This window comes from Bombus vosnesenskii, unplaced genomic scaffold, assembly GCF_011952255.1.
Source record: "Bombus vosnesenskii isolate JDL3184/JDL3185 unplaced genomic scaffold, Bvos_JDL3184-5_v1.1 scf7180000013340, whole genome shotgun sequence".
In the NCBI taxonomy this organism is placed as follows: domain Eukaryota; kingdom Metazoa; phylum Arthropoda; class Insecta; order Hymenoptera; family Apidae; genus Bombus; species Bombus vosnesenskii.
Genome location: NW_022882977.1, coordinates 807,481 through 831,067, shown reverse-complemented (window position 1 = coordinate 831,067; position 23,587 = coordinate 807,481). Strand labels below are relative to the sequence as shown.

The 23,587-nt window shown below is 44.0% G+C and overlaps 3 long non-coding RNA genes across 3 annotated transcripts; 1 reads left to right on the top strand and 2 right to left on the bottom strand.

The window, feature by feature from the left end:
* Positions 1 to 1,201: 1,201 nt before the first annotated feature.
* Positions 1,202 to 11,471, bottom strand: LOC117236195. The gene is made up of 3 exons (XR_004493807.1): positions 9,427 to 11,471; positions 8,353 to 9,334; positions 1,202 to 8,278 (listed from the first exon to the last, which is right to left on the bottom strand). It is a non-coding gene; the product is annotated as an uncharacterized LOC117236195 (long non-coding RNA).
* Positions 11,472 to 14,035: 2,564 nt separating this feature from the next.
* Positions 14,036 to 21,843, bottom strand: LOC117236194. Its single transcript, XR_004493806.1, has 2 exons — positions 19,602 to 21,843; positions 14,036 to 19,308 (listed from the first exon to the last, which is right to left on the bottom strand). It is a non-coding gene; the product is annotated as an uncharacterized LOC117236194 (long non-coding RNA).
* Positions 14,911 to 16,121, top strand: LOC117236193. The gene is made up of 2 exons (XR_004493805.1): positions 14,911 to 15,840; positions 16,061 to 16,121. It is a non-coding gene; the product is annotated as an uncharacterized LOC117236193 (long non-coding RNA).
* Positions 21,844 to 23,587: the final 1,744 nt, after the last annotated feature.

The window sequence follows — 23,587 nt, the reverse complement described above, 5'->3', positions numbered from 1 at the left end:
GTCGTTTGCTGGTGCATATTTTATCGCTCGCTGGCAATTTCCAATTTTCAAATTCGCATCGGTACACTTTGTCGAACAGATAACGCTTAACACTAGAACTACCGATAGTTAACACGAAGCTGTTCCTAAATCACTGGTCTTTAAAAAACACGTAATCGTAGAATATTTGTATATTTTATATTTCTTACAGAAGCAATTCCATGTTGTGTGGTACATTTTTGGTATTACGAATCCATCTGGGATTATCATACCCAAACGAGGGTCGACAAATTTATGAAACTGTAGAACCGGTCATTTTGACTGCCGTGGTATTTCTAGCGTTAGCATCCAGCGATACAGCGATCGATCGGGAATTTTCCTGATAACCGATATCGTCGTATCGAGTGATACGCAGTAAAAATGTGAAAAACGCGTGGCACGTTGTACGTAATCTGGTATTGTAAACTGGTTAATCGGGGTTCGATAAACAGATCGCAAGATCTTTTTACACTTTGACAACTGCCAGTCATTTTGACTGGTTTTGGTATAAGTAGCCTCTACACAAAATTATTCTCGGTTTGAATACATAAAAATCAAAATAAAATTCATTTTAGTTACCTTTGCGAAAGTCATTACATCATCGCGGAAGAAACATAACATGAAGTAGAAATTCTAAAATAAAATTGTAAAACCAGTCGATTCGACTGGTGCGATAGTTGCAGCGTTAAACGAGCGACTCGTTCCATCGGCGAACGAGCCTTATGTGTCCGTGTTAAATAGCTGGATGATCGATCGATAGACAGTGCCGCTAATTCACTCACTCGCTTTGTATTTATAGATATAGATTGTTCTAAAATCGGTCACATTTAACTGCAATCGTTACGCGTAATGGAAAAGAGGATCGCGTTTGTCCGTAAGAGAAATTCTTGTTATTGGCGATATTAACGGGTCAATGTATTTTAATTGCACGATCAACGCGTGTAAATTGAAACGAAAGAAGAAACGAAATCATCGGATGGACATGCGAAAAGATATAATTCTGGGAAACGTACTACGAATTGCGCGATACGATGGTTGCTGATCTCTAACGATTATCGTTGCTCAAACATAAATCTTGTCCCTTTGCTCTTGCACGCCATTCAGGTCGTTAAAAAGTCCATCTGTCGCTCGAATAATATTCAAACAAGGCGTTATACAACACAAGATAAAAACACATATAGCCATAGGAAAGGATTAATCTTACGTTCATTTTATCAACGATATCAAATAATTGCGCGTCTCCGGCTAAATCGCGATATCGTTCTACGTAACGTATTTGTTTCTTTTTTTTTTCCTTTTGCGCTTATTTTTAAATTTCGAAAACAAACTTGCCTTGGTAGGAGGATTTTTCTTAGCTTCGTTCGTTTCCATTGTTATTTACGTAGGTTGGAAACGTGTCTGTTAGATGGAAAACCGAGCGTAGAAATATTACACCTATGAATTAATCCCTCTCCACGTGTAATTATGTAATGTTAATTGCTTGTATCTTTTATCGCATCGCGAGATTGGAAAATGAGCTATTATCTTTCACGCAACTCACGCCCATATAATCCGCCAGTACATAAAGATAACGATATGAAAAACTTGAGAACTAGTTTCATCGTCTGCAATTTACCATGCACGTCTAGCGCTCGTTAAACGATAACATTCTCCATATTTTAAATTGAAAGCGATTTCCGAGTAGCTGAGATATCGTCGATCCTTTGATCCGCGTTGCACGGAATAAACGGGCCATAAAAGGCTGACCATAAACGCAAAAGCAAAGAAACCGCGAAAAAGCCTGAAAACCATGATTAATCGCGCTTATTGCTAATAACTTGCGATAATTAATAACACTGCGCTTGTCGTAGCATCTTCGTAAGCCTTCGTAAGTTTGCTGTACGCGTATACTACGAACGAAGAGCGGAGTATCGCAGTTTTTCGATTGGCAACGATCTTACGATCGCACGACTCGATTACGCCAATTACGTTCGACCTATCGCAAGACAAATTTTTCCGCTTCTACGTCTCGGTTATCGTTTTTCCTTCGTTTTCTCTTCTATCACAACAAAGAGCAGTGCAGAAATAGTACGCGATAGTATTGCGTACGAAAGAGAGGAACAGAGGGGGGGAAACAAGAGGCAAGGAGATTGTCAGAGTTGACTATTTACAGACTCCGGACGCAGTTTCAACCTCTTTCTTCGATACTGACACGGCCATAAATAGCGAATGCCAGTATCTGGACCGGTCCTGTTTCGTATTACGGTACAGTCGATAAAAGGAAATCGCGACGCGGTCGAGATAACACGGAGCCAGACGAAAATTTTAAGCGAAACGAGGTGAAAACAGAAACGAACAGAGATAAAAAAGGCAAAAGGCCGTTCGACAGTTTGTCGAATGCAGCACGTGGCACGGGGCACGTGCCTAAAGGTCGTTGCCCGCCTATACCGGATTTTGTTTGATCCCCACCTCCTCGCCTCCTCCTCGTTTCTCGCCTACATTCTGCTCTTTGCCTAGTTCTAGCTCGAATAGTACAATGCACATACGAAACACATATATCGATTAAAGATTTATCGAGCAAACGCACATTATCACGTACTCGATGCTTCGCCTTTAATCCCGTCCCTCTCTCTTTTTCCTCGCCCGCCTTTTATCCGCTTTTCGTGCCGCCGTTTAACGCGCTGAATTTCGCCATACGTTTTATACATAGAAACAACATGGACAACTTACTTCCTGACACAGTGTTCGATCGTCAGCCGAACGAGCATCGACATTTACGAAACAGAGATCGAGTGTCAGAGATAGAAAACAGGTGTTTAGGGACCAGTTTTAGAATTTTAGCGAGATTTTATAGGTCCTCGAGTTACCACCCATCGTCGTAAATTATCGTTTCGAAAGCGCTGCCACTGCGTTCCAACGTTTCACGGTTTTTCCCTCCGTACCGTAACCAGTGGACGAGTGAACGGACTGTGTAGTAAGATGTTCGCTAACTCTTTTATACTTGCACGGATATCATTACATAAGTGGATGTAATTTACAGCACGAATGATTTTTAATCTAATGCGAACCGCTGGCGAGTTACGCTAATTGTAAGCCAGTACACTGCAATCGCCGCGTAAACCACCCGCTATTAATAGGAACCAGCCGCACCTATTTATCTTGCATAGGAGAGTCAAGTGCAGCTGGCCAGCCAGCCGCTGTGCACGGCCGACAACCAACCACTCGATTAACAATCGAGTACTAGAATTCTATCGTCGCTCTTTTTTACTATTCTCTTTTTTCTTCTTTTTTCATATAGTTTGCTCTTTCTCCAAGCTCCTGCAGGGTCGAATCTTGCAGCGACGTTCGAAATAACATAGAAAGATTTTCATCAGATTTTGAAGAGCTTAAGCTGCACGCTAAGCTGCATCGATGTTTCGAATGTATAATGGCAAAGCAGGAAACGATGAAAGTGATAACCGCGTAGAACGTTCTTTTCGTAGCTGACGCACGTGTAAACCGATCGCACGCACGAATAAAACTACAACATTTGCTTTTATACTCATACACGTGTTGCCCGTGATAAGATAAAAGGTGACACATTCAAGAGCATGTGACGATCTATCTGGTACGAAATGTACATATCTGTAGAAAAAATTGATATCGGATTGCAAATGTTTAGAAACTCGCTTCTTCCTGGTAGCCTTAAAAGCTACCGAGAATATCTCATAATTCCCGTAAAACGTATTCTTCTTCTTTGAAAATTCAAGCTTAAGCATTCGGCACGCGAGATCGTACAATCGAAGTACGTAGCCCAGGCAGCAGTGTGCTAGCACCATCTCATGTTCCTTTTTTTCGCAATGCGACATTTAAGCTTCGACGTGTTTTTCGGCTGTCGCGTTCCGACTGCATCAACTTTCGTGGAAAATCCCACGTGATCTAGATACGTGTACGTATATACGCGTGTACTTAGGCGAGACGAGGCGGCTGCGCGGCTCCAACAAAGAACACGTTTCCACGCCTATGCATCCGAACGGACATACGTACGTACCACGTGTCCTATCCTCGCGTGACTAGGTACCGGGAGCACGTGGCCCCCCACCACGCGTCCCTTGGGTCCGTCAGACGCTCACGAAAAAAAGACGGACGTAGATTACCGTGAGGGACAGAAAAGCCGACCTAGGGGGAGAGACACGTTCGAGGCCAACGAAGAAAATTCGGGAAGAATGGGTGGCAACTTGACGAAATCGTAAAGAAGAAACTCGATGGAGAGGGACGGAAATAGATAGCGAGGGTAGAGACGCGCAAGATGCAGAGGGTTGGCGAAGGGGAAGCTCGAGCGAATCGCGAAAAAGAATGGAATTTTTCAGCGCGAACGAAGAACACAGAATTCTATATAAGCATGTGGGATTTTTTATATCTCGCGTCTCAGGCAAATATTCGAGTAAATCGGATGATCAATGAAAATTGGAATTTCCATAGAGAAGTGGAAATGTAACGTTAAACGTGTTGCCGGTGTTACGCGCTAATTACAAATTACGCTTTGGTTGCCAGAATAACGGAGATGAATGTATCTTCGTTCTCGGATTTGAAAACTTCCACTTATCGTGGTAATGTCGCAACGAGACAGAAAAATGTCGTATTTCATGTCACTGTCCAACCACGTAACGAGTACACGCTAACCAAGATAACGAGTATTCAAATAATTTAATAATCGAACTCTTCACGCTCCTGCTATAGCGTCCAAGCTATGTACGTACGTACAAAGGTTGACAAATTTCGTGGGATACGACAGCCGCACTGCGGAACACACTTTTTTTAGTCTTGGCTTTTCTTCAATCCGAGTGCCAGAAAATTAAACATTCATGTATTTAAAGATAGCATTTATGTATTTAAAAATATACAGACGATCTTGAAAAGAGAACACGATCTTGATATCTCCTTTGTCACACTGACCTCAAAACGGCACTTCACTTGAACGAATGAAATTTCAATAGAAAATTCTCATTTTTCCTATGCATCGTTTGATCCTAGAGATGATCGATCGAAGGGCACCAAATATTCTTTTAAGCGCAACGTGCAAGCTTTATTTTCATAATTGTCCGTACGCCAGTTTCTTTCAATAACGCCTAACTTTGACAGTGAGTACGTGACACAGGGGAATAGGTTCAGAGAGAAAGGACAGACAACAGAAAGGACGGAGGATGGAGGTTGTCAAAAAAGGAAGGAAGGAATAGAAAGATGGGGTTGGAATAAAAGAGACTGAGGGGAGCACGAGAGAGAAAAGAGCGAGTGTTCACCCAAGAAAGAGGAAGAGAGAGAGAGAGAGAGAGAGACAAAGAGACGGAGAGAGAGAAAGAGAGAGCACTAGAAGACGGAAGAAAAGGGGAGCAGAGCGAGAACAAAGTTGGTGGGGTCGATAGTTGGCCGAGTTGGCGAGAGAGCCGGTTGTGTAACAAAGGAACGAAGCAAGTAACAAGAGCCCCAAGGTTCATTCGTCGATTTACCTCGGCTTCCTCGAATGCGCGGCGTTCCGCTGATAAATCAGCAACGATCGTCACTTTCCAACTTGTATTTACTTGCGCGTGGTTCATTTCCAATCCACCGATAACGGCGAGATCGTGCGACGAGCCATTCCGACCATCTGCTCGGTTACCCTTCTGTCTTTCGCAACGACCATTTTACGCGTCAGAATATTGCAGTTAGAACGGGTCAATCGATATCATGCGCGATAACACGTCGTTTCATTCGACGAAACTGCATCCTTTCGCTTCTATAATATTCGTATTTTTCGAAATTTTCGATTGGATTCGAAGTTAACGATATTTTCAATACTACGTGTAACCTATCTAACCACGAGTAATACGAACGAAGAGAACTACGATCGCCATCGTGAAATATTTTACGTTTTTAACGACAGTATGAATCATGACGCAATTGTCCATGAAAAGATGCAGTTTACCGTTTCGATAAGAACACGCCTTTCGCATCTTCTGGCTGTTTCCAGCACGCGTCAGTCCACGTGACTATTCCGCATCAGAATACACTAACCAAACCTTCGCTATCTAAATCTTCTGAGCTCGGAACCGATTCGATTCCTAACCTCTTTTAAAGTAATGAACTTGTCAAAGACGTAACGCGTACTTTCGCGAACGATCGACTGTCACGAGAGAGAAAAATGGAGGAAAATATTCGAAAGAAAGGAAGCAGTGGAAAGAAATCGTGGGAGAAGGAGCTACGTTTCACAGTGAAATACTATTCTGAAGTGAAGTGTACCGAAGAAGAAGATTGAAACGTGGAGGGTGAAAGGGAACGCGAAAGAGGGAAAGCAGAAAGAAACAAAACGCGAGAGAAACGAAGGAGAAAAAGTTGCAAATGCAGGGAGAGAACGGAAGAAGAAAAAGGGGCGCGAAGCCAAGCAAAGGTTTACACGAGGCGTTGCTTACGTAAGTACGTACGCAGATAAGAATGTGCTTATCTGAAGAACGTTGGCATGCGAGCTACCTCTAACAACAGAAAAGTATGTGCGTTAAATCGGATCGGTACACCGCGACGCGACTTCTCCGAACTTTATTGGCCGTTGTAAATGGCGAACTATTTCGCGCATGTCTCCCGCTCATAAGTATATTTTTATTTGCGTTTCATCGTCAGTAATTCGTCGAAAATGTAAACTCCTCGAAGAAAATTAATTTGTAGAGTATCTCGGAACCGTATTCGATATTCTCTCGAGTTATAGTTGCCTAATTCATCGACCGAGACAATTTTCTTTCTTTAACATAGGTTATTCACAGAGGTTATACACACGATAGATATTTGTCAGTAACATTCGAACATCCTCCGCGTAGGTAGATCACAGCATGCATACACAACGTACATATTTATCAGATGTATATAATTCCTAATTTGTTTCTCCTCGCATTTACTTCATCATAATTGCTTCATTGTAGAGACGATGTATTGTTATTAAAGAATCGTGTTGCGCAATAGCCACGCACGATGGCGTGTCCAGCGTTTATCAAGAGGAGGTCGTGAATTCTTCGCGTCTCTCGCGCTAATTATTTCCATAACGCGGCGAAAAGTGTCGGCAGAAATTACACAAACCCGGTCGTTTGTTGAAAAAATTTGGGTCACTGCTATCGTTTATTTCCCCGTTGAGAAAAATGAACGCCCAAGGTCTTTGTAAGTAACGGCAATCATCGCACTGAAATCCTCGATAAATTTCTGCGAAACGCGCACGCCAAAAATACATCTGACAAGAATGCGTCGCGATTCGGTCGTACACGAGTAAACCAACACTCGATAATTTCCACGTATAAGAACGGAATTAAAATATAAGTGTTTGGTTGACATAGACCACGATGCAACCACCCTCCCCTTCGTTCCCTACCACGAGATAGGTCGATCCAATTGGGGTTCGAATAGCCTAACGTGGTGTCCTCCCCTTTGAGTTCCCGTTGCGATCAATACCCACGATGCCAAAGCTAACGCGGACTACCGACTTCTCACACAGGTCTCATCGTGAAGCGTCACTGTCCTTGGCTATACAGCGAATCACGAAGTCTGCTCTCCCATCAACCGCGCGATACATACCAACTTACCACAGAATGTGCTAGAATTCCTTGTAATCGCCGCACGGTTATGCAATTTCGAAGAAAAAATGATCGTATCGATTAACGCAGCGTTAATAATGCAAGTTACATATCCCATTCGGATCGAATTTCATTGAAATTTCATATACGAAGAATCGAAAGACCTATAGCGAATTCTTATATATATGTAATGCCTTTATTTCCCAGAGGCGATCTATTTTTTGAACCTATAATGCGATAAAAGCTATCGAATATTTTAATTTAAACGAAAGCAGCTGCTGGACGAATTCTTAATTGCATGAAAAACGTAGTTCGTTGTCGTGCAGTACCGTGCTTCCGCCGGCATATCCAGTACTTTATCTACATATGTACACGCACGTAAATGTACACACTCGCAAGCACTACGTGTCCGTGAATGCTCGTATGTACGTGAATTTATACATACAGCTGCGCGTTGCGTCACTCTCCGCAATTTCGGATACCCGCTTACCTACTCGTAATCGCAACGAGGAAGAGGAAGCGAAACTCCATTCCCCCGATGACCTTTCTCTTTCTGTCGATTATCATCGAGCGTGCGCATATGCGTCCACGAACACGCAGGAACGCATGACACGCGTGCTGCTCATTCTCCTTGAAAGTTGCACAACGCGCCGCCTTACCATTGTCTCGACCTCGCACTGTATCGCTCGTCCATCCACAGAATCCTTTACGTGCTTGATCAAAGAGCAAGATTATTGGAGCCTTAACCCTTCTCTCGAGAATCCACGCAGGTATATAATTTCCTTACCTCTATCGTGACACTTTCTTGAACCTTCTATCGCCGCGTTACGTAAGAGGAAATAAATTTTGTATGCGAACAGTCTCGCTAAAGAAACGATGCAAAGAAAGAATCGAACGTTTTAACGTACCTATCTCAGTCGCTGCACTGTATGGTTAACGTCCCTTTTTCAAACGAGTTAACGTATAAAAAGGTAAGAGCTTCTGGAAATAATTAATCGAAACAAATAAATTCATGTGGTAAAAGCATAGTAGAGAACATTGGACGCGATAGATAGATGACGTGAAGCCGCTGGCTCATTTTGCAGAGTGCATAGAGTAGTGCGTGTGAGCAATAGTCACGCACACGGTGTATTCATAAGAGAGCGCGTCTTGGTGTTCCGCGCGAACACACGCGCGCTCGACGAACAAAGAAAAAGCCCTAGCGACCAGCAATGCGGCAACGGTGAGCGCCTGCGCGCCATGCTATGTGAGTCAAGGACGACACGTGCGCTTGAAACGACCTACTTATATCCCCGTTGCTTCGTGCGCGATCGGTTCGCGGCACGAACCTTCCCGAGCGTAGAAATAGGACGACCAAGTCGAGTTCCAATGTTCTACCGAGCCACCACCCCTTCCTCTTCCCTGTGCGCGCGAGTTTCGTTAATCGACTAACCGCTATTCGCGTAGCACCGTTCTCTCGCATTTAATGTTTGGATAGTAAAGATCGACTCAATTTTTAACATGTCTAATCTTCTCTTCTTTGCACTTGCTAACGTCAATTGGCAAATTTTTATTTTCTCCGATTTCTCGTGTTCTCGGATAATATGTGATCATCGACTTTTCCATTCGTATAACGATATTACGCTTTTATGTTTTTAATTGTCGATCTGTTGTGTTTCAAACGAAGAGAAAAAACATTACATTATTTACATAATTCCAGTCGTTTTAAGGAATATCGCGCGTTACGTAACATCAACGATCGTGCGTGCGTCTAATGGTTACGTAGATCTCTGAAATTAGAATTACGCGATTAATGGTTTTACTTTTCGAATAAAAAAGGCGATGGATAATACACGTGATCAATGTGTAGGAGTTGAAATACCTGGAGGAACGAATCTTTGATGATCGGAGGCCATTACGGTGTGTCCTATATGCGAAACATGGAAGATCGATAGAAAAATGGGTCAAAGGTTCGACGGTGTTTTCAGCGTAAGTAGTAATAACAAAACGCGGTAACCTGGTTACTTTTGTTGGAACATCCTCGAGCGAACACTGGTAAGGAAAAAAGACAAATTCGCATAGACGCTATTAGGCTAAATATTTTTCATGATTTTGCGCATAGCAGGAAAAGGGATTGGCTGACGTCCATCTCCGTATTCACGTTTGAGAAGCGTATACTACAACGATGGCCTTTTGGACCTGTAGCATGGAGTCCAAAGGCGGCGGGTATAAAGACTGCCTTGATTCGTCGGTTTTCTTCCCATCGGCAGCATAAGTAGCGCGTTTCCGCGCGGCTTGTAGCCAGTTCCTGTTCGACCATCATACGACCGTAGCGAAGCGCGGGCGTGCGGAATCTTCCAATACATGCGCACGCAAAAATACGTCGGTGCCGTCTATACGTGTGCGTACAAAAGCTCGCAAGTAGTAATATACATGCACGTGTGTACAATATACAAACATGTACAGTTGTGTGTGTTTGTGTATGTGTACGTGGATAGTCGTGTGCGCGGTGTCCTCGCTGAATATCATTCGTGTAAGATCGAGAGTGGCCTCGTGTGCTTCCTACGTGTGTGTTGTGTGTCCCATGGATAGTGAACGCCGCGGGAATTCGTGGTGTGCAATCGACCAATGGCAGGCCAAGTAGCAACGGCTATGCACCAATCAGCGAGCAGAAATGCTTGCGAATGCGCGCCTCAGTTACCACCGGATGCCGATCATAGTTGGTAGTGGGGATAAACTGAGAGTGCGGCACAGGCTACGCGCTCGAGCGCATCCTCGTTCGTCGCTGCTCGCCATCGGAGTCGGTCGTGTTTAACGCTCGAATCTTCTCTCCGGCAGTTTTCCGAACTCGAAGATAGAGACCTCTCGTCATTTGCCAGAGACTCGACGCTATCGTGGTGTTACCACGTTTGCCATCGATAACGACCACGGCATTGTTCCTTCGTCTTTGCTTCTCGTCGTCAGTTCGGATCAAACCGCGGTCTGTGCTACTTTGTCGGCCTTGGTTCTTTGAAATATAAAGCGTTCTGCATCGTCGTGATAATAGAACTCGTGTCGCGTATCCGTTTGATTTTTGCTGTGCCGTGGCGTGGTCCGCAAATTGCGTGCGTGGCGTTTCACCGAGACCGAGCCTAACTGGAAACGAGCACCGAATTCCAAATGATCGACTGTGGAACCAAGTAACTGCCTTGGACCGTCACTGTGCACCACTTTATATCTTTTTTACTATTTGTCTGTATAAGTGATCGCGCGATCTCTAAAGGTCAATTATCGTGGTAATGCGCATTTGTATTCGACAAATGTTTTCCGGATATTTTGTTTAAAAATTTATCAACTAATAATTTAATTCATTATTTAATCCGCATTTCTATATTTCTTTGCTCGCAATTTGCAGTTTTTCACTTTCGTATTTGTATTAAAAAAATCAAATACGCCGTACATAATTTACCGTATAAAACGTTTGAACGCGCGATTGTCCGATTAGATTCGTTCGTGTCCAATCGTTCTACGTATATACATACATACATACATACACACTTACGTACGACGTGTGCAGTGAGCTCCAATAAATGCCAGCGCGGCACATGGAGGGTCCAACAGATCTCTCGCGGACTTAATCGTGAGAGCCTCCGAGGAGAAATAAAAATATGGAACGATGCGAGAAGATATTACTGATTTGGTGAATATTGATCTGACGATCAGAAACTTATCTTCCGTGCATATGACAAAAAAGAAAGAAAGGAAACGTTCATACGTCGACGGTGCTCGTGTCCGTATTCCTCTGGTCTATCAGTGGGTAAAGATGGCGGTCTCGTCGTTCGGTTGGTTCGTTGGTTGAGTGGTGAGAGGGGCAACTGTGACGCAACCTAACGTCACGTGATCAAACCGTGGCTCTGCTCTCGCTGGGCCAGTGTGTGATCTAACGTTTGTTACGGCAGTTGGTGGAAGATAACGTCTGGAGAGTGCAGGGTAGACAAGAAGGAGTACTTTTTTTCGACGTTGCTCTCGATGGTTCGCCCGTTGCCGACGCAACAACACCTTGATCTTTTTCTCGGTCGCTAGGTCAGTGGGGGTGAGAAACTGGCTTGGCTCTCTGTGCTACGATAGTCAGTCTTTTTCTCTCTCCTATCGACCTCGCGACACATCTCTATCAACGTCAATCGAACACGCTCCACTTTTACAAGAAGATATCACGTTACTTTCTCCTTTCGCACCTTTATATACTTTTTAAGATTTCGGAAACGATAGGGTATGCTGCAGGAAAACGACGAAGATTCTGCATACGTGCGTGGGATTATTCATTGGTTTCGTGGGCTCAGCAGTGAAAACCGTGTTCCCCCAGCTGTAATGTACTCTGTTAAAAAGGCTCTGGGATCATGGAAAACACTGTGCGAGTACTGACCATTCTTCAAGTATATCGTCGTTCCTATCCATCGTTCTGTCTTTTTTCAGCTGCGTGTATAGTCGAACGCAGCCGTGAGCGTACGCAAATTAGTCTTCCGCTCGTTTGAAGCGTAAAGTACAGTGCACATCCGTCGGCCGGAAAATTTCATTCGTAAAATCGCGTTCATCCTTACGTAGAAGCGTGGTGGAATTTTTTCAAATATTGTAGCGTTTAAAATCACGCACGTTCTCTTAACGGTAGGATTTAGATGAATATGTAGTAAATCGAATGGGTACACCTGCTTCGTCGAATTGTCTTACGTAGCAGCTGAGTAACGTGGTCTCGATCGTCGTTGCAAAGCCACTTTGTAATTGCTGTGCAATATCCCTGCCGTTAGAGCGCCGTTCACCTCGAGCCTTCTGTACTTTCTAAAACCGCTTACTTTCGTAACTTAGCAAACACCGTCGGCCTCGTACCGCGTACCGTATTGCTGTTGGTGATTATGGGCTTACATTTTTTCTTTCTTCGTAAAGCTCTGCGTTGTCATTTTTCATATACATAATAAGTGGATAAGAGCGTACCTTTTTTAACTCTTTATGGATGCTTCTTCGCAGGTTGAACAAGTTTATTGCTTCCTCGTACCGATTATTTCTTTTATTTTTGAGAAATTCGTTGGATGCATATTTTTAATGGTACGATGCAATAATTGTTTAAAAAGATTTCCAACGTGTAGTTCTCGTATGAAAAATCATAGAAAATAGTTTGAACGTTTAACTGTTTTGCGTAGATATACAAACACTTTGTTTCATTTATACATTTTAAAATGTATTATTTTCTTGAAGATCGTGAAAGAAAAAAGTGTTTACGATGTTTTTATCGGATCAGAGTTGTTAGAAGGGGACTACTGCATATCTTGTCACGATTCTCATGTAAAAAGCGTATGTATATACAAGCGAAAAGTTTGGAAAGTTACCACTCCTTAGGAAGAATGAACAGGTAGGAGACTATGATGGAACGAACGAGATATACCGTGTGCGCACGTACATGCTAGGAGGAAAGGGAAGTGGGACTGGCTTGCCTTGTGCTACTTTGTACACACGTACCGCTATCGAGATTGTAGTATCGATATGTATTTTGTACCGATATCGTAATATTTACCAGATTTGTTCCTTCTTTCAGTACCATCAACATTGAATCATTGCTATTACCGAACAATGTGCATTATAAATCTTTAAATGTTTGCACTTGAACCTTCTTTCCTTCTTTTACAAAACTTTCAAAGAAACTTTTGCTTTCGTTCGATCACTTGGTTATTACCACTTTAGCATAACTCGAGCATGATTGGTTCGTTTCGGACATGGTAGCGGAAGGAGGTACATAATTTCATTGGTCGACTTCGGAGGGTCGTAAAAGGAACTGGAAAATGGCCTTGGGAAAGAAGGATCCTAAGCCGTAAGTATTGGTTAAAACCCATGCAAAAACGCAAGTGGCGGGTGGTCAACAACCGCCATTTTATAGACGCCACCGCATTTCGGCCATCTTTTGTATAGTAACCGAAACGTTTCCATTTCCATTTGGGATTGCTCGATTGGCTCGAATTCCATTCACGCGCTATCTAATTTTACTCGTTGGCCTCGAATCCGCTTCGCCATGGCCTATAGCGTGCTGTTCTACCTGAGTCCGAGGAAACACACTTGGAATCAAAGTCGTTCGAATAGTTGAACTTCCCGATTTATTGCTATTTCTGTTGATTTCTACAATTTTCAATCTAACAACGATTATTTTTATTCACAAACCCGTAGTGCATCTCGATGTTGGCAAAGTACCGAATTTGTCTAATATCATTCGCTTGTTATTAAATATAGCGATTCCACCGGAAGTAATACGACTGTATATACGTGTATGTAATTACTTGTTTATATTTATATCCGTAGGCGTATACAGATTGTTGTTATAAGCAATACGATAAATATATACGTACATGTAAAGTAAGATGTTCTATGCATGCGCATGTAAGATAGAAAACAGTTGTTTTTTGTAATAAAGCGTTAGTTTTATAAACTTGAATCTTCTGCAACAATATTAAGAATAAACACATATATATATATATATAATCAGAAAGCTTCATTTGCTTCTTTTAAAAGACCACACCACTCTAGTTCAATCTGCGGCTAACATTTTTTTAGGTAATTCACGTATCAACATGGTAAAAGGTTATACAGATTTCTAGAACGTTTATACCCTCGCCTTGGTAATCTCGTTAACCGCTTCGGTAAAGGATTAAACCTCTTTACGCGCATCAAATACATAATCCGAAACAATGCCGGCTAGTGACTTGGCTCGTCTTCTTCGGGTTTCGACTTAATCCGCTAAATACGAGTTCCGTCCTTGCTGCATCTTTCGCACGTTCTATAACATCAGCGATGAAAATTCCACGCTACTCATTATGTACGCCAACTGGCTTTAACTGCCACAATTTTTAGGCGAAACATTTACGATAGTCGCACATCTGTTTATCTATATACATATGTGGAATATACATAAAAAGCACTCGTACCATAGCGACATCGTCGAGGCGTCAGACTTCATTTTCTACTTTCCGTCGTTTGAAAATTCTCGTTGCCTGCGCCAATGTTGTGGATGACATCATTGCGAAACGGTTGAACGGCGGGGAAAGGGGCATCCGTAAAGATCGTGGATCATCACGAAGAGCGGGTAAAGACGAAGAGTGTGTTGCGTGGCGGACAGGAGGGGGGTCGAGAATGAAAAGGAAGACATGGCTAGCGATGGCCTCGAGACGCTTCGAATTTTTTCCGCCACGCGGAACGGTACAAGTTCTCGATTAGTTCAAACAGCGACGTGTAGTAAATTTGAAGAAACGTAGTGCGCAACCTTGGTAGAAAGTGATAAATCTATCGAGCTGAAACCACGTGGAAAGAAATTATATAACGCGTCTCGTTCATTGTAGTTTCTTACGGTAAATTACGTTTATTCGTTCGTATATAAGCAGAAAGGGGAACATTTGTACAGTTCTCGATCGATCTTACGAACGATATCAGATGCAAGTTGTTAGAGAAATTAAGAGGCAGAATCGAACGACCAACGCTAGACGCACAGAAGTCCTGGGCGGCTAAAGAGCAAGTGGGAGGAACGGAGAATGGAAGAACAGCGAAGAGAGAACGACCGAGGTCTTTCTACGTAGAAAACTTACAGAGGGGGGAGAGGAGAACGAAACCGTGATGTGATATAAGTATGAGAATTCAGCGGTGGGGTAGACCAGGCAACCAGGCCTTGAACAAGCGAAAAAGAACAGAAAGCTTCGGATCCTTTACAATACGCTACACAAACTACCGCTTCATAAAGTTGCACGAAAATCGACTACCGCATCTTCCGTTACCAAATCGTCGTTTCCAATCCGTTTGCACGTCTCGTCACTGTGATTTTTAACGATATGGACGTTGTCTCGTTACGAGAACTAAAGACATGCCCAGAAATAGAAAGTTACACGTCCAAGTTCCTTTTGACTCGAATCACGCGCATAATTTTAAAACGGCTAAGTCGAGAGTTAAATTCGAACCATCGCTACTTCGAAGTTTGTATAAGCTGTCGCTGTGGGATTATCCGAGGCGATTAAGCCCACGCGAAATTTCTATTTTGATTACCTGAAACGAGCGTTACCCGGAGCGAACTTGAATTTTAATGATCGTGCACGCATCCGTAAAATTGGCGTTACGCAAGAAAGACCGACCTAACCAGCCTCGTTCACAAAAGTGTGCTTTCTAAAAGTGTCGTAACGAGATATAGTCGCTCAAAACTGGGAGATGCTTCTTCTACAAGTAAGCAACCATCGAGAAAAGCAGGCTAAGTTTCTACGACACTGGAACAATGATCGAGCGCATAAAGAATCATAAGGTAAACGTGACGCGTTACATGCGATTTTTCTACAGTTCTTTCTGCTATCGTCCGCCTATCGTTGGATTTTGCATTTCGATAACGTTTCTATCGAAGAAATCGGTTTCCTCGTATTTTACTCATCGAGGAATGTCAGTATACATTTCCATGCTTCTACGTGCGCTGAGGTTCGCCGTGCATCGAGCTTTCGCAGTACGGTTCATCGGAATTTACGTTGCAGGAACTTTTCCGGAAGTGCATCAGTAGAATACCGACAATGCATAGAACGGCAGTGGCAAGAAGAAAAAAAAAGAAGAAGAAAGGATGGCCCGAGGAGAAAGAGAAACAGAAAAATAAGAAGAGTATGGCTATCGTCGGAAATTCGATAACGCGTTGTATAACCACAAGTATATCAAACCGTTGACACGCCATCGGGATTCGTATCCTGTTTTGAGACACTCGACGAACGTTTGCGTTTTCCGTTCATTGGGCGTCATCGTAGCCGCGAAACTTTTTCTACCTATGTCGCGAACAGAAATGAGGAAGAAAAAGGGAGAAGCGAAGGAAAAATGTCTTACCTTTTAGCGTCACGATATTTACGAACGTCGAACGAAACACGTATCGCTACATCAAAGGTTGCTAGGCTCCGTAACGTTTTATCCGGACGATTACATTTATCCTCGTGACCGTGTATCGACCGTGTAACTTTACGATTGTCCGTACCGAAGTTCATACATTTTTCATCGGTCAGCTAAATTTTAAATATCGTCGATATATCGCGATATATAGCTTGTCTCTCGAACTCGGCAGAAATAAAGTCCTTTCCTGCTGTCCCCTTGCGTTTTCCTGGGACTAGATCCTGGCTTTATCGTCAAGCTGCGACTGTGTACGATGCGACACCTATAGAAGCGACAATTCTACGTCGACGGGTAAATTATTTTTCGATGCCGCCTCTGCGAGTACGGGATCCAATCGTATAGAAACATATAAATCTCGATTCGATTTATCCCCAACTTCGTATCTTCGTAAACTCGAGAAAATATGTTGAAAACAGCTGAAACAGAGATCTTCACTTTGATAAAGTGAAAAGTACGATAAACCGGATGGTGTATCGGCAAAGATGTTTCCTCGGAAGGTTGAAAAATCGGCACCATCTTCTAATTGTTTGAACCGATGAAACGTTCCTCAAAACAATAGTCGTACAATGAAAATGGTATCTACGCAGAGGCAAAAGCATTTGAGGAGACGAGATGAGTGATCGAAGCGGCGCGAAACGAAGCAACGGAGGAAAAGGAAAACGAAAGCGAGAACTTCCGGTGGGGAGAGAAAGAACGAGGGAGAAGAGAGCAAAGAGAAGGAAGTATTGCGAGGCGTGGGAGAGGGCGTCTCCTTTGACGGAGCGAGGCCACGCAGTGGAGAGAGGATTTTACGAAGCAGCCTGTTCGTGCTTCTATCCTCACCGAAAACCCACCCCAACTTTCACCCTCGCAGCACGCCCGGACGACTCGATGCTCAAAGATGGCCGCCTAGCTGGCTAGGAGGTCACCGGGTGCCTCGCTAGACCACGCCCTACACTCGCCAAACCCGACGGCTTTCCATCGGCCGATTTAGCTTCCACAGCCAGTATCAAGGGCGCTTCAAGGACGAATGCCATTCTGCTCCTTGAAGAAAAATCGTAGCTCCCTCGCTGCGATTGTTTCTTCCCGGAAATTGCGCAATCACGCCGCTCGTTAGCGTCTTGGTGTAGTCTTTCTTAATCGGCCTTCCTCGTTTTCCGTTACGTGACACGTTATTCTCGCGAAACGATGGAAAGTACCACCTTCTATCCATCTTCGTTAGGTCTACGAAATTCTTCTTTCCGTTTAGACTTCGTTTCCAAGTTTTCAATTCGAAGCGTTCGCGATTTCATATCTTTCTTTGATGTTACTTTCGTTTGGAATACGTAGCCTGTGATGTCCGACGTTCGTTATGTTTATTAGATATGGAAGAAGACGTTTATCAGCGGTATCGATCTCTCGCCTTTCTTTTCACGAGATCCTGTTACAAATATGGGACATGGCAGCCGTTGAAGGAACTCAACGGTCAAACAGATACGTGTGTTACGCGTAACGAATAATTACGGAATTCAAAGGAACACGACTGGTTATCGAAAGAAATACGTGTGCGCAGAGAGGCGGGCTGAGTCACCGAGACGTATCGCGAGCCCCTCCTCACCCTTCTCTTGTCTAGAACTAAATAGGTTTTTGGAGCGTGAGCTTTTTCGGGACAAAATCGATCGACCTGTTTCACTGGCCTAATTACTGGTCGACGTTCTACCGCCGGAGTTCTCGTTCTCGTACGTGTAAACTTGCCGCCTCTGTACATTCTGATACGCTCTGCAAACTCCACTACAGCGGCAAACGTGAGTGTGTCTGTATGTACCAAGTTCTCCACTCTGACAAAAGAGAACAGGATTTACGCTCGCTAATCTCGAAAGATAAGTAATTGGCAAAGTGTATCGCCAAGTCCGAGTACGAAGATAGTGGCGCCAAACGGAAAGATGCAACGCTCGCGTAATCGATGGTCGAACGAATAATGCTCACGCGATCTAGTGGAACGTAGCCTTGTAAAATTTCACGGCGACTATCTCTCTAAACATCATACGAGGAATTTCTCGCAGATACGTCTTAGACAACGTTATTTCCTCTACTAGGTTGCTCGTTCCGCGAAAATGAGACAATAAATGTCGAGCAACTTGATTTCGCGGAACAACGGCACAATTTACTCGCTATAGCCACTAAAATGTTTCCCGATAAACAGTCCCTCCATCTACCATCACGACATGTTAACTGGCTTACAGCGCTATCCGGTATACGCACTACGAATCGAACGATAAATAATATGTATGGATTCATTCATTCAACTGCAACCAACCGGTGTCCTTTTTTTTTTAATGAACGGCAAAAGATATTACTGTTTCTGCCTCGCGTAAGTAACAGGTTACAACCGTGTTTAATAGCAAGTGCATTTCCACACGTGCAAGTTGCACCTGTACATTCGACGTAGATGATACATTCGTTTCTCTTCTCCTTTTTCTATATCGTCCGAGTTTTTTTCGATATTGCTCCCATGGTACGTGGCGAATATTCACGCGCGATATTTTCCAAGTACGATAGTACCCGCGTCATTTATTTCGCAAACAACTTCCCCCGAGCGACACTGCCGAGATATCCCTCATTAGCACCCCTACGAGCTGTGCGTCTTCACCTGTCTTTCAATTATATCTCTGGCTTCCCTCGCCGGGATTGCTCGTTATCCTCGGAAACCGAGGCGGGTTACGTAATGCGTGCTATAATGGCGCGATTATCGTGTGTGTGAGATAGAATTTTTAAGAACCGAGGAGTTGGAAGAGGAAGAAAAGAAAAATAGCGCTGGACTAACGAGCGGCGCTGCTTCATCGTCGGTAAGCAGAAATTTCAAGGATACTTGAACGCTGTTTTCTAAGATTTTCTGAAAAGAAAAGAAAAGAAAAGAAAAGTCATTCGCTGATCGATGTAACTAACGAAATAACCGACCGTTTTGGGATCGACGACGCACGAGTATAATATAGTCTTGAATCGAGCGAAAGGAGGTGGAGCAGGAAACGTAAAAGATAGTAAAGGAGAGGGCGCGCTAGTGTCGGAGGAGGGACAGAGGTATTTCCGTTGTTGCAGAGTCTATCCATTTGGCAGGTTTATCAAAGGGTATGTGGACGCGCACGCGCGCTCGCATGTGCCCACCTACCTACTTACTTACTTACCTACCTGCATCTTAGTTTGCCTGCTTGCCAGCCAGCCTCCTCTCTAGCTGCTCTCTGGTTGCTCGATTCTCCTGGCCTGCCTGGCTGCTTGCCTGCTAGGCTGCCGGCCTACCGGTTTGCCTTGATCCCTTGAATAGCCAGGAGGTGGGTTGGAAGGTAGGTACGGCTTTCTTACGTAAGCGCTCCACTAGAGAGCGAGTTATCGTGGCAGGGTCGAACAGATGAATCGACACAGAGAAACAGATTTCCAGAGATCCATCGACCGAATTCTTTCTCAACGAGGTTAGACGCTCTTCCGAAAGATCGAAGAGAATCGTTTCGCTGTACCATCTGTGATATTCCAGGCGATCGATTTAACTTCGAAAATTCGAATCGACTTGACAGATCTATTTCGAAGGGAAAGCTCGAATTTGTTCATCGACTACGCGTCGGTAGGCAATCCGGTTGATTAGCAGGTCTACCAACGATGAAACGTAACGATGTCTAGTTATTTATTGATCAGCGGCGTGAACGATGAGGCAAACCTAGGGCGATTCATCGTGTACTGTCAAGGCCGAGAACTTCCTCCTTTCGTTCTTCGACTCGATTAATCTTGCGAAAGAAACGCTCAATCCGGAAGAATCGAGGCAGGAACAGCAATATCGAGACGAACGACGCGTATCGTCGATGGTGGAGCATTCCGCCGATGGTCGCGCGGTTCCTAAGCGGGCCAACAACATCGCTATGAATCGTACTCGGCCGGAGTACGGCGCTTGTGCCGTGACACAGATATCACGCCCTCTCTCCAACCCCCTTCGCAATATCCCTTGCTTTCATAGCCGCTGCAAACTGGGCCAGTGCATCTATGAAACGGACGCGTAAATTTACTGGATCAACTTTAACGTTCATCTCCGCAGAGCTAAATATTAGGGTCGTGTTCCTCGCTTCTCGCTAGCCGCGGCGTTTTCTCCACTACCTTTTTCCTCCTCCTCCTCCTCTCAATGTTCCCATCTGCCGTGCTCTGTAGTTTCGAGGCCAAATTCTTCCTTCCACGCGTATTTCTTTACCTTTGACCCTCACATAATGCACGTAACGTATATACAAAATACGAAACGAACGAGCATCTCGATGCACGGAAACGCGGGTAATAAAAGAGGAAGAGATCGCCAAACGTTCCGAAGATCGTTTCGAAGACGAACAGACACATTCATCTGGCCGATCGAGCCATGAAAATTTCAGAGCACGCGGATAGACCTGTTGGGTGTCCGTTGTGGCTAGAGCAGCGTTGCAGCCGTATTTTTCCATAACGAGAGTGCCGTCGCGTCGCATCAGGAGGCGCAATTGTGGAGGTTAGAATCACGCGTGCGCGACCGCTCGCGTTCTCTCGCGTATCCATAATTGCGCCGCTTCCTGCGCGTGAATACCGTTGTCCTACATTTCGGTAAGTACGCCTCCGTCGCGTTATTTTACGAACTAGGTCGAACGACTCGGCCGTCATACCGCGCAAGCCTAATCGTCGCGAGTCTGCTGGCCTACTGCTCGCTCCTTTCTTTTCACCGATCGACCGCCCGCTATTTTATCTCACCCTTATCACCGTGCCTCACCAATCATAAATGGTACACCGATCTAGCTAGAATATTCTTTCGTTCAACGATGCCACGACGGTTGGTGCCTGTCATCGAAACTCTTTCTTCTTCTTCTGCTTCTTCTTTCGTTTCTCCTGCGTGTGCGTATCTCTACACAGTTTAAAGGAAACTTCGTCTCAGAACGCCTAAAACGATACTGTCTGTGGAGATTAGGGTTAGGTTGGGGTTAGGTTTGAGATTCGCTTCGAGAATTAATATCTGAATCACGACAAAACACCTGCGAGAAATTGGGCGATTACGTTATTGCGTCGAAAACACTTTCAGACCCCCTTGACACGGGACTTGAAATCGTAGCGTAGGAAACCTCCTATCGTTATTGCGATCCGGTGTAATTACGGCTTACTCGTACTTCCGAGATTTTCCTCGCAGGAATTGCTGGAAACATTTATTTTCTTCATCCTCGATTGTTCTCTACGTTCTGTTGCTAAGACCAGTGTCTTCGGTCTCGATAGAATCTCGTAGCAAAAAAAGGAACAACGATTTCTACCTTCTGCAAGATGAAACACATCGAATTGAGTTGAAAGACGTGTCGTTAGTTTCGAGTTTCCTAACCTATATACCTGACAGTTTTCGTAAAGGCACGCGTTTGCAAGGTAAAAACGATGCATTACGTCATCGACTGTGAAAACATTCGCGTGTTCTCCGAGAGAATGACAGGTGCAGGGATAGGCCGACTCGCGAGCGTTCGTAACGAACGTTCTAAGCTGCGAATCTGCCGCTACACGGAAGCGCGGACCCTTTCAGAGGAAGCGGACTTTCGCCCTAGTGAATTCGCGCACCGGTAGATCATCGTTAATTTTAGAGGGCAGCAGCGGCCTTCGAGCAACGCAGCTCGGTCTCTCTTTTAACGAGCATCGATGGGAACGAATTTCTCTCGCTGCCTATTCGTCGTAATTATTCCACCTTTCGGTTTTTCTTCCTCCGTCCTTCGACCAACTTCCTAGCCGATATTAAACGCGCATCGACTTCGTTAACCCTGGCTCCCCATTACCGCGGCACTTCCGCTAAAAACGCTTATTTCTTGAAACACGCCTGATTCTAGCCGTCTCTTAAATACCGTGTATGCGTCGGCATTTCGTCGCTTCACGCGAGGAGGTCTGCTCTTTGGTTTTGCATACTATTCGGCGTGTCTGAGAGGAATCTTCGCGTTGGAGGAGTATTCGTCCTTGGTGAAAACTCGTTAAACAATGATTACTCTTGAGGATCTATACTTATCGATAAGGATATTTTGTTTTCTTACAGTAAACAAATATGATACGTTAGGAACTCGTATTATGCGTTAGCGGAATGACGTGGCGCTTAGGTTTTTTAATTTTCAATTTCAATATTTGGAATTCTAAATGTTTCAAAAATACGACGCACGTCGTTCATTTGGTTTTTAAAGGTAGGAATTGCGGCGGAGTGGCGATGAGCATATCTACGGTGAGTATGTTTTCGCAACGAAGATATTTCAACGACCGAGACGCGGTAAGATTTTTGTACGATTTTGCTCCGGCCACGTCGGACCTTTTCGGACTAATTCTCTGCCTGGACGTGAATGCGTACACACATATACACTCGCGTAAATATACACAGACGGTACTCTCTGGCGATTCTTACGTAATCGCAAGATAGACTTAGCGATATTTCGTTCTTTTAACGCCGCTGAACGCTCGAGCTGTTTTTACGTCGTGATCGGAGAAGCGATTCTCAAAATGCTGCGTCTGGCATATAGGTAAGTATACGTGTGTTCGAACGAACTTCCCGTGCGATGAATCGAAAATAACGATGAAATATTACTTACTTGTATAGGTATATTGTCGCTAAATAAATCCAAGTATATAATTTTATCAGATAAATTTCACTGTGCTGAGTTGCTGGTTTGTTTTTGAATCGTTCGTCCGATTAGAACTTGCTTAAGCCACTACCTTACTTCGAGCACGATAAGCAAAAAAGATTCTTATCGCGTTGTAACAGGATACGCGAAGAACATAAGATCAAGATCACCACCGGTTTCTGCTATAAAAAATTTTCCATTCGATCTTCCTGCCCTTTGGTAATAAACATTCTAATTTACTATATTTGTTACTTGTCTCGGTGTACGTATGGGTAATAAATAATCTCGAAACCAAGGAACAAATCATCGACAGAAGAAATTGTTCGCTATTGAAAAAGACAGGTGACCCTGGACAGAAAAATAGTCGAATTGTTCGCACAAAGATGTCCTGACATAGCGCTGCAGCCATGATGCAAGTACATATTTACTACATATCTACTACAAGCACATACCTACATACGCATTAAGTAGATACGAGTTCGTGCGTAAATACATACATTGGAACGACGAGACCACGCTTACAATTACGTTTGCTGATTTTGTGATCAT